The following is a 10,582-nucleotide window of genomic DNA, read 5'->3' as shown; positions in this document are numbered from 1 at the left end:
GCTCAAGCCATCCTCCCACCTCTGCCTCCATAGCGGCTGAGACTACAGGCATGCACCACCACTCCAGGACTGCTATCATTTTCATCCAATATCCATTTTCCCTGTCTTTTTTACTTACAGAGCTCTGATTCTATTCTGAGCAAAGGACTACATTTCATAGTCTCCTTTGCAAACAGATTTGTCAATGTGATGTAAGGGGGCGGTTGTTGGATATGTCTTTTAATGTTGACGTGAACCATCCCAGGCTAGAGATAAGCCCTTTTACTTTTCCTTCTTACCATGTCCTTCTTTTTCTTGCCTCAAACACAGAAACGATTACAGGAAGTATGACAGCCATTATAGGCCCTAAGGAGAACTTGAAACCTACAAGAATATAGATGCCAAAGCAGAAAGCTAGAAGGAACATGACTTCCTGATGACTATGGTGTTAGTATACTTCTAGGTCTTTTTTTATGGGTAGGATATATAAGTCTCTAATTTGTTTGATATTAATATTGAGGCTTTGTTTTACATATGCTAAATTTAGTCCCAAAATCTCACACAGAGGAATAGAATAGTAAGCTCAGGTTAAGAGTCAAGAAATCGGTCTAACAAGAGTAGGAGGTAAGACATTACCATTGTCACTTACAAGTGTGGTCACAAAGGCATTTTCTGCCTTTCTTATGCAATTATAACTTTTAATTTAACATGGTCTTGAACTTGTTGAATATACAGCCTTCAAATATATAACTCTATTATTGACTTCCTTAACAGAATCAAATCAATTCTTCAAAGGAGAACAACTAAAATTATTTTTTTGTAAAAGTCAAAGACTGGACTACTCTCAATACAACCTGGATTCAGGGACTAAGATCTCAGAGAAGAGAAAAGCACATTCAGGTAAGATTGACATGGTGCACTCTACCCTTCCCTTTGAGACATTTGTTTCCCTGAGCCAAGTGGATTAATAGCCAAGTAGAATGCAAGGATTAAAAGATTAGGTTACAGAGAACACTTTTCAGAAATCTTTTTGATGGAAAAGCCAGAATTGAGTTTCTTGGGCTGGAAAAGTAAGAGGGTCCCTTGCAACCACCCCAGAGATTCAGTTGGAGCCTCTCAGGAATAAAAACTTTCCCCAAGACTGAAGAAACTGAGCTTCAAATCATTTCAAGCCAGACTAGATTCAGATCATCTACATCAAGGTGAACTCATTGCCTTTTCGAGAAATTTAAAGAAGATTTAAATTAACAAAGGGATAAACTATATTCATGGATTGCAAGAATCAATAATGTGAAGAGAGTTGTTATTCCCAAATTGATCTGTAGACTGAATGTGATCTCAATCAACATCTCAGTGGATTTTTTGTGAAAAGCAACAACTATTTGCAAAATTCATATGGAAATGTTAAAAATTAAGAATAGGCAAGATGACCTAGATGAAGAATAAATCTGGAGTAGTAGAGATATGGCAATGAGAAAAGCAATAACATACCTGCACCTGTAGGTCTACTGTCCACAGGAACATTAGAATTTGAGTATAAGGTTTTTTTCAAAAGAAAGCATATAGGGCATCTAGGAAACTCAACTTGGTTTAGAGAGCTTCCCTGAGAAAGTGATCTCTAAGCTGAGACCTTAAGGACGAACAATAGCAAGCTAGGTGAGTAGGAGAGTCAAGAGTATTCTACGACAGGAAAGAGTTGGTAAGAATTCCAAGAGAAAGGAAAGGTTTATAAGATAGTGGGAGTAGTGGGAATTGACATAAGGATGGCATTAGGATGAATACAGATAAATATGTAGGGGCTAAAACTTGGAAGGCCTTTAGAGGGCATAGTAAGGAACTTATTTTAAAGGTTATTCTGTCCCAGGGAATAGAAACATAAGAGTTGCATTACCAAAGCCTTCAAAATATTATTCTACATGTATTGGAAAAGATGAAGTGTGGAATTTGGGAGAGCAGCAAGGTAGATCTTCTCACTAGTGTCTGGGAAAGAAGCGTCGTGGTTTAAAATACTGTAGTAGGGCTAGGCGCAGTGGCTCCCGCCTGTAATCCCAACCCTTTGGGAGGCCAATGTGGGTGGATCATTTGAGGTCAGGAGTTCGAGACCAGCCTGGTCAAGATGGTGAAACCCTGTCTCTACTAAAAATACAACAATTAGCCAGGTATGGTGGCAGGTGCCTATAATCCCAGCTACTTGGGAGAATGTGGCAGGAGAATCGCTTGAACCCAGGAGATGGAGGCTGCAGTGAGCCAAGACTGGGCCACTGCACTCCAGCCTGGGTGACAGAGCAAGACTCTGTCTCCAAAATTAATAATAATATAAGTAATAAATAAATAAATAAGTAAATAAAATGTAGAAGTAGAAGTAGAGAAGAGCAGATGCAATTGAGGAGTTAATCCAATGACCAACTAAAGAGGTAGGAGGCAGTGCACTAGGCAAATCAAATGCTTGTGCCAGACGATATACAGTGCTAATAAATGTTACTACATATTTATTAAATTTCAGGGGAGAGGATTATTGGTTTATAAAATTTTGGAATACTAGAGAAGAAGGAAAGGAAGGACAGAAAAGAAGAGAAAGAAGAAAGGAAGGAAGATATGAATGATGGAGGGAGGGAGGGAGAAGGAAAATTCAGAACCCCAAATGTCTGTCAGCAAAAAAGAAAAAAAAAGAAGGGGAGGAGGAAAGAAAACTCTAAAAATGAAAACCAAAAGAAGTTTTATATAGACAGAGACTGAAACAGTAATAGAAGTTTATGCTGTAGGTCAAAATGCAGTCTCCCACTGTCTAGGAAAGTCATTTTTGCACAGTCCGCATGGTAAATGACTCTGGGAGCATCGGCCAACATATTTAATGATATGCAATTAAGTCTTAATTCCAAGCATTAATAATTCAACAGATAATCAAGAATATATATATATACTTTTAAAATTAATTATATAGTATTTTATGAGTACATTCAATCTCTAAATTATGTATTTCTTTCTTTGGCAACTGTTAAAATTATTTTGTGTTCTTGGGCACATGTTCTCTAGAACACACAAACTAAGTAGGATGTTAAGCAGGAAATCCTTGAGTTGAAATTGTACCACAGATAATACAAAGTAAACGCAATACATGTTTTAAAAATTTATATAATATAAAACAATGGCCAAGCGCGGTGGCTCACATCTGTAATCCAAGTACTTCGGGAGGCCGAGGAAGGCGAATCTCCTGAGGTCAGGAGTTGGAGACCAGCCTGGCCAGCATGGTGAAACCCCACTTCTACTAAAAATATGAAAAATTAGCCGGGTGTGGTGGTGCAGACTGTAGTCCCAGCTTCTTGGGAGGTGGAGGCAGGAGAAACGCTTGAACCTGGGAGGCAGAGGGCGCAGTGGGCAGAGATCGTGCTGCCGTACTCCAGCTTAGGCAGCAGAGTGAGACTGGGTCTCAATAATAATGATGATTATAATAATAAATAAATAAACTATTATCTGAGAGGAAAAATTTGATTCATAATAAAGAGAATAGGCCGGGCGCGGTGGCTCAAGCCTGTAATCCCAGCACTTTGGGAGGCCGAGACGGGCGGATCACGAGGTCAGGAGTTCGAGACCATCCCGGCTAACACGGTGAAACCCCGTCTCTACTAAAAATACAAAAAACTAGCCGGGCGAGGTGGCGGGCGCCTGTAGTCCCAGCAACTCGGGAGGCTGAGGCAGGAGAATGGCATAAACCCGGGAGGCGGAGCTTGCAGTGAGCTGAGATCCGGCCACTGCACTCCAGCCTGGGCAACAGAGCAAGACTCAGTCTCAAAAAAAAAATAAATAAATAAAAATAAATAAATAAAGAGAATAAAGGTTTTGGGGGGTTTTGTTTTGTTTTCACCTAAGAACAGCTGTTCCCCTCATTGGGATAGTTTTATTTGCAAGCAGAAATCATCTCCGCATAATTTCCAGGGTGGTGGAAAACTGAATATGAATCCAACCTCTGCCACCTATTCACTTCCGTCACATTTAATAAGACACCCATGCCTATTTTAGTATGTTTTCTTCCCTACAAAATGAGTTAGTAACATCAAGAGATTAAAATAACACAAATAAGAATATTGAAGGAATCTAAATGTTACATTCAAATATTAAACACAATATTGTTATAATTATTCCTGGAAATGACATTGCCTCTACTCTCAAGGTAAAGGTCATTTTTCTGGATTTAAACTCTTTTCTCAAGTTTGAATTATCTAAGTTTCAACCCGTAATCTATTTGCCAGTTTGTGAAAATTTTAGGGATTGAGTCCATAGTAATTAGTGATTTATTGAGGTGTAGGGAGACAAGTCAAAAAATCAGGACTGCTAGGTAGATGACCGAGAAGAGGATGGTTCACAAGGTAACATAAAATACTCAGAAGAAAAAGTTCAGGAAACAGAGGACAGAAAAAAAATCATAAGTTCTGCTGGGTGATGCTGAATTTGTCATCACAAGATCTGCACTTGTGGGAGCTGTGGCTATCGAGAGGATTGCTCAAGTGTAGAACTGAGAACAACAGGAAGTGAACCTGAAAGAGCATCAAGAGACTGAGAGAAAATGAACCAGACTTCCAGGTGCTCCACATTTCAACCAGCATTTTGTGTCGTCAGAAGGAATTGAGAGGCAAAAGGAAACCCAATAAAAAAGAAAACAGGAAAGGGCGTACATGATGACCACCCCTTTTCTCACCAGCTGCTCACGGACCAGCTTTCTCCTAGTGCTATTTGCTTGGTCAGTGCATTACTCTGCTAACATAGCCTCCCCACTAGCTGTGAGGTTGTCCCAGAGGGAAGCCAGCTGTCATCTCCTTCTTCCACACTCTGTTGGAGGAACCTGTCATTAGCAGCTCCCTACGAAACACATTTATGACAAACAGGTAGGAGATAACTAGGAAGTGAACAGACTCAAACTTCAGAGCCTCTCATTTGTATGAATGCCCTTGTAAGGTCTTGGGCCTATTTTGATATTTATAAAAGTGTTATTTTCTTATAAAGAAACCTCACCAAATTGAATAAGCCACAGAATCTGCAAAACTGAAGTTCATTCATGCATTCAGGATACATTCATAGCATCTCTGAGTTGGAAAATATCTTAGAGGTCATATATGTCCTCCAACACTGCACGAATCTCTCTGGCAGCATTCTTTTAAAATCATCTAAAAGAGGGAAATCCCCAGCTGTGCTTGGATTTTGCTCTGTCACTTGTCCAGTTTCCCCATCCATAAAAGGGCAACAGTATGAATTTCCTGATAAGGTAGTTGTTAATATAAATACAAAGTGCATAGCCCCTTTCCTAACAAAAATATGGGGTTTCTACTGCACAGTCTAGGGAGAAAAAAAATGAGGTCAGATGTGATTATTATTATCATTCTATATTGGAGTGTTTTCAGACATGAAAAACTCACCACGCCTTAGGGCAGACAGATGCATTATGAAAGTTAAGCTAAGTCTTCCCTATCATGAGCTGCAGCCTATATCCCATTATTTCTTCTAGAACTGCATGATTTATTTATTCTTTCTTCAAAACTTTGAAAAAACCATTCTTGTCCTCTAAGAATTTTTTTTTTTTTTTTTTTTTGAGACGGAGTCTTGCTGTGTTGCCCAGGCTGGAGTGCAATGGTGCTACTTAGCTCCCTGCAAACTCTGCCTTCCAGATTCAAACGATTCTCCTGCCTCAGCCTCCTGAGTAGCTGGGATTACAGGTGCATGCCACCAAGCCCGGCTTATTTTTTGTCTTTTTTAGTAGAGACGAGGTTTCATTATGTTGGCCAGGCTGATCTTGAACTCCTGACCTCAGGTGATCCGCCTGCCTGGGCCTCCCAAAATGCGGGGATTACAGGTGTGAGCCACTGCACCCAGCCATCCTTTAAGACTTCTAAGAGGAGCTACATCCTTTAATTATTGATTGATGTCTTAGTATCCCTAGTACACCACCTAGTATCTGGCATTTTAGCAAAGTCCAAAGAGTGGTTTAAAGTAAGTGAGTAAAGACAGTCTTGAAAGAAAAAGTGTTTTTCCGTCAATCGCTTTATCCTTAAATCTGGTAGATCAACTCAGAAGAATGAAAATAGAGTACTAAGGAATTAGTACTTCATGTAATCTGTATACTGTTTAGTCCTTCAATAGGAAGAAAGTTGTTCAAGTTTCTAACAATTATCTCCAAGTTTTGGTTCAATAAACTTTAGAAAACCAGATATCCCCATTCTGGAGAGCAGGAATTTGACGCTCCTTAAGTTCCAGTTCCCCATCTTGTCTGGGCCCTAGTGCTTTGTATCTAATACTCAACATATAATTTGGAAAATCTGAGATATAGTAAACACACAGTAATGCATGAACATTTTAAGTGTACAGTTTGATGAATTTTTACGTATCAATTTACTTTAGTAACTACCACTCAGCTCAAGATAGAACATTACCATCAACCCCTGTATTTTTTATTTCCACATTTTTGTAAATACTCTCTTCACTCTCTTCTAACCCAGTAACTCTCTACCACCATAAATTAGTTTCCACTGTTATTGACTGATTTGAGGGCTGCTTAGATTAAAATAAAAGTGTGGGTTTATATCTAGACTTTCTATTATTTTTCATTGGTCTATTTTACTTTCCTTCTGACAATAACATAATATCTTGATTTCTGTAGCTTTATAATAAGTTTGGAAACTTGATAGTAAGCCTAAATATCCAATTTTGTTCTTCAATAATGTTTTATCTTGGTTCCTTGAATAGACATAACAATTTTAGAATCAGCTTATTAATTTACACACACACACACACACACACACACACACACAATCTTGGATTTTGATTAGGAATGCACTGGAACTTAGGCCAATTTAAGGAGAATCAGTATCTTAAAAACATTTAGTATATGCATGATAGAACTTTCCCTCTATTCTCAACATTTCTATATCCTTATATCTATCTTTAAAACAGCCATTTATATTTAATGTAATGAATAACACAGTTGAGTTTTACATTTACTATCTTATTATCGTTTTCTCTTTGCCCCATCTGTTCTTTGTTCATTAATTCCTCTTTTCCTGCCTTCTTTTACATCAGTCAAGTATAGTTTATAATTCATTTTATTTTCTGTATTACCTTTTTTGTTGTGCGTTTTGATGTCATTCTTTCATTGGTTACACTTAAAAAATCATCCTTAACACTGTTACCTTAAATCATCATCCAATGCAAGGATCTTATATTTATGCTTTTAAGGTTGTTATTCTATATTTGACTTTAATAAATAGTATAAGCCCATAAGATACTCTTATGTTTTATATGTTAAACAGTCTTTTGTATATTCTCATTTACCCTTTCTGTGGCTATTTATTCTTGCTTACATTTCTGTGATAGTCAATCTGAGACTATGTCCCTTCAGCTTGAAGAATAACCCTGAGTAAATTCTGTAGTTTATAGTCAGCTCACAATGAAGTCTCTTAGTTTTTGTCAGTCTAAATCTTTTTCATTTTTCGATTCTTTTCAATGGACAGAGAATTCTGGTTTGATAGTTTTTATTTTTTTCTTTGTGTACCTGAAATATATTTATTATCTTCTACCTTCCATGATATTTCTGCTGAAATCAATGTTCATTTATATTGTTCCCCCAAAGGTGATTTTTTTTTTAACCTCTGGCTGTTTTTAAATTTTCTTTTTCCTCTTTCAGCAATTTGACTCTCATAGGCCTAGCTGGGGTTTTCTTGGCCTAGGGTTCATTGAGCTTCTTGAATTTCTTGGTTGACATCTGTATTAGTGTGTTTCCACACTGCTGATAAAGACATGCCCGAGACTGGGAAATATACAAAGAAAGAGGTTTATTGGACTTACTTCCACATAGCTGGGGAGACCTCACAGTCAAGGTGGAAAGTAAAGGGCACATCTCATATGGCAACAGACAAGAGAAGAGAGCTTGTGCAGGGAAATTCCCATTTTTAAAACCATCAGATCTCATGAGACTTATTCACTATCACAAGAACAGTACGGGAAAAAACCTGCCCCCATTATTCAATTATCTCCCACCCAGTTCCCTCCTACAACATGTGGGAATTATGGGAGCTGTAAGACGAGATTTGGATGTGGACACAGCCAAACCATATCAATATCTTTCAAGGTCTTCACCATGATTTTTTCAAATGTTGCTTCTGCTAGTCTCTCTCTCTCTCTCCCCCACCCCACCCCTTTCTGCTCTCTCTGGACATTTTCTATTGATTTGTATATGAAACCATCAGTTTTATTTGTGTAGTAACCAGGTGGTTTTTAAACCTATGTAATTACTTCTTGGTTTAGCAAATCAACAAAGTTCATTTTATTATTTTTATAAAACCTAATATCCTGCTGAAATGCTCTGTTGTTTAATCCATTTTTCCCATCTCCAGGGTAGTTCATTGACTTATTAATTATGGTTATTTAAAAACCCTTGCTTAGTAATTCCAAAATCTGTATCATTTCTTGAGCTCTGTCTATTGACTGTATTTTCTTTTCTTTTCTTTTCTTTTTGCCATCAGGTAGCCTTTTCTGCTTCTTTGCATGTCTGGTAAGTTTTGATTGCATGCTGCATTTGTAGAAATTCTAGCTTAATTTTCTTCCTCTCAAAAACTTCGAGTTGTGTTCTAGCAGGTGGTTAAGTCATTGGTAGATCACCCTAATCCTGCAGAAGCCTAGTTTTTGCTTTGTTCAGTCACGTCTATTTCAGTTTATTCTTTCACTTATGAGGATATCATCCTGCTATCTAAGGAGTCTCCTTCAAGGGTTTCATCCAAATGCCTGAGGTGTTCACCAAAGTCTTTCCACTCTGGCTGGAAACGAACTCCAACATCTCTTCAGAATTGTGTGATCACTAGAACCTCCACTCAAATTTCAGCCTCTCTGCCACTGCACTCTATCTATCAGGTCTTCAGAATCATCCCTCTGGACACATGCAGCCTAGCAGTTCCGCCAAGGAGCTGAGAGGAATTGCCACACAGACTTCTGGTGCTGCCTCTCGGTACTCACCTCTCCATTGCCTTGTTCACCTCCAGAAACCTTAGTTACTTTATAGCTCCAAGCTCTTGCGCTGTATGCCCTCTGCTCAGTGAAACTCTCTGCTTATTCTCGACTTCCCAAAACTTCTGCTGAAAAAATTTCCTTGAGGAAAACTAATCCCTGGGGGTGGGTTCATTCCATGTGCCTCCAATTACCCCAAATTGCAGCCCTATGTTGGTTGCAGTTCAGACCAAAAAATGTTGTTTATATAGTTTTTCCAGGTTTTATAGCTATTTTATGGTAGAAAGACAAGTGAGTGCTATTAGCTAATTGTCTTGTCCAGAACCAGAGTCTCCTTTCATAATTGAATAAATCTTTTGGTTATCTTGTGTATTTTTAAAACAAACCTAAAATGCAGGATTTCTAAGTATTTTTCAGTTCTAGCTGATTTCCTTTGCTTTAGACCAACATCCAAAGGTAAATACTCTTTGGTTTCTGATTTTTGGCATCTTGAAATTAGAATTGCCTCCAGTTTGATTCATTCTCAAATCTATTAAGTATCCCTTTTATATTTTCCTCTGAAATATAATTTGATAAATCTGCTGAATGGTCCGGCACCAAGGGCAGAACCAATACCTTATTCAAGCCCAGCATGAATCCACTTACCAAGAAACTGGAGGCAACTCTGTCTAAACTGTAATTTGTTTGATACAAACATGTAATCTACATTTACCTTGTCCATACTGACAATGGGAAGGTTGGCTGAAATCAGGAAATACTGTATTATGAGTTTAGCGACTACTTACAAGTGGAAATGAATTTAATCTGGTATGATTTATTTTACTAAATTGTAGCTGCTTCCTTTTCTTTTTTCACTAGTCACAAATGATTTATTTCAGGATCTTCTCCAGAACATTGCCAGAGGCCAGTTTCAAACTTAACCATTGTATATATACCAGAATATTTTCATTAAAAATTAATAACTTTTGTCTTTTTCTGAAAACCACATAATCACTAATTGTCCATTCTTTTGGTCCTTGTCTGTTCTTTATGAATCAACATTATCAAATATTATCAAAGCTACTCCTGTTCCCATAGGCAAATAACAATTCTATGTAATGGGAAATATATTAAATCTGAATTTATGTTCCTCTTACTAGTTATATAATGGACAATTAAATTATTCCTTTAAATTCCTTTCTTCTTTAGTAAACAGGGACAAAATACTTGTTTGATTGTTTTAAAGATTAAAGAAATATCTGAAGGCAACTGTTATATTTTCTTCTGATAGGTATCCCAATAAAATTGCTACAATATTGATATTATTATAACTATTCTAGTATCCTGGATGCAATTTGCCTAAGCCTGGATACTTAAATTAATTTAAATAGCCACATGCTTTCTCACTAGCTATTTTCCCATCATGATCTCAATCCTCTCTACACAAAGTTTAGTCGCTTCTCTCCTAAAGATTGTTCTACCTAGAGGAGAATATAGAGTCATAAAAGAATTAGTATACTGGTGTTTCTCTAATCTCTTAACACTACTTAATTTTTCAACGAGTTCTTTTTCCTATTTATCTTCTTGTTCCAAATAGAATTAAAATCACTTGCTGTCTTTAATATTGTTAAATATTTCA

Source organism: Piliocolobus tephrosceles, chromosome 1 (assembly GCF_002776525.5).
Source record: "Piliocolobus tephrosceles isolate RC106 chromosome 1, ASM277652v3, whole genome shotgun sequence".
NCBI classification, from domain to species: Eukaryota; Metazoa; Chordata; class Mammalia; order Primates; family Cercopithecidae; genus Piliocolobus; species Piliocolobus tephrosceles.
This window is presented reverse-complemented; position numbering follows the sequence as displayed.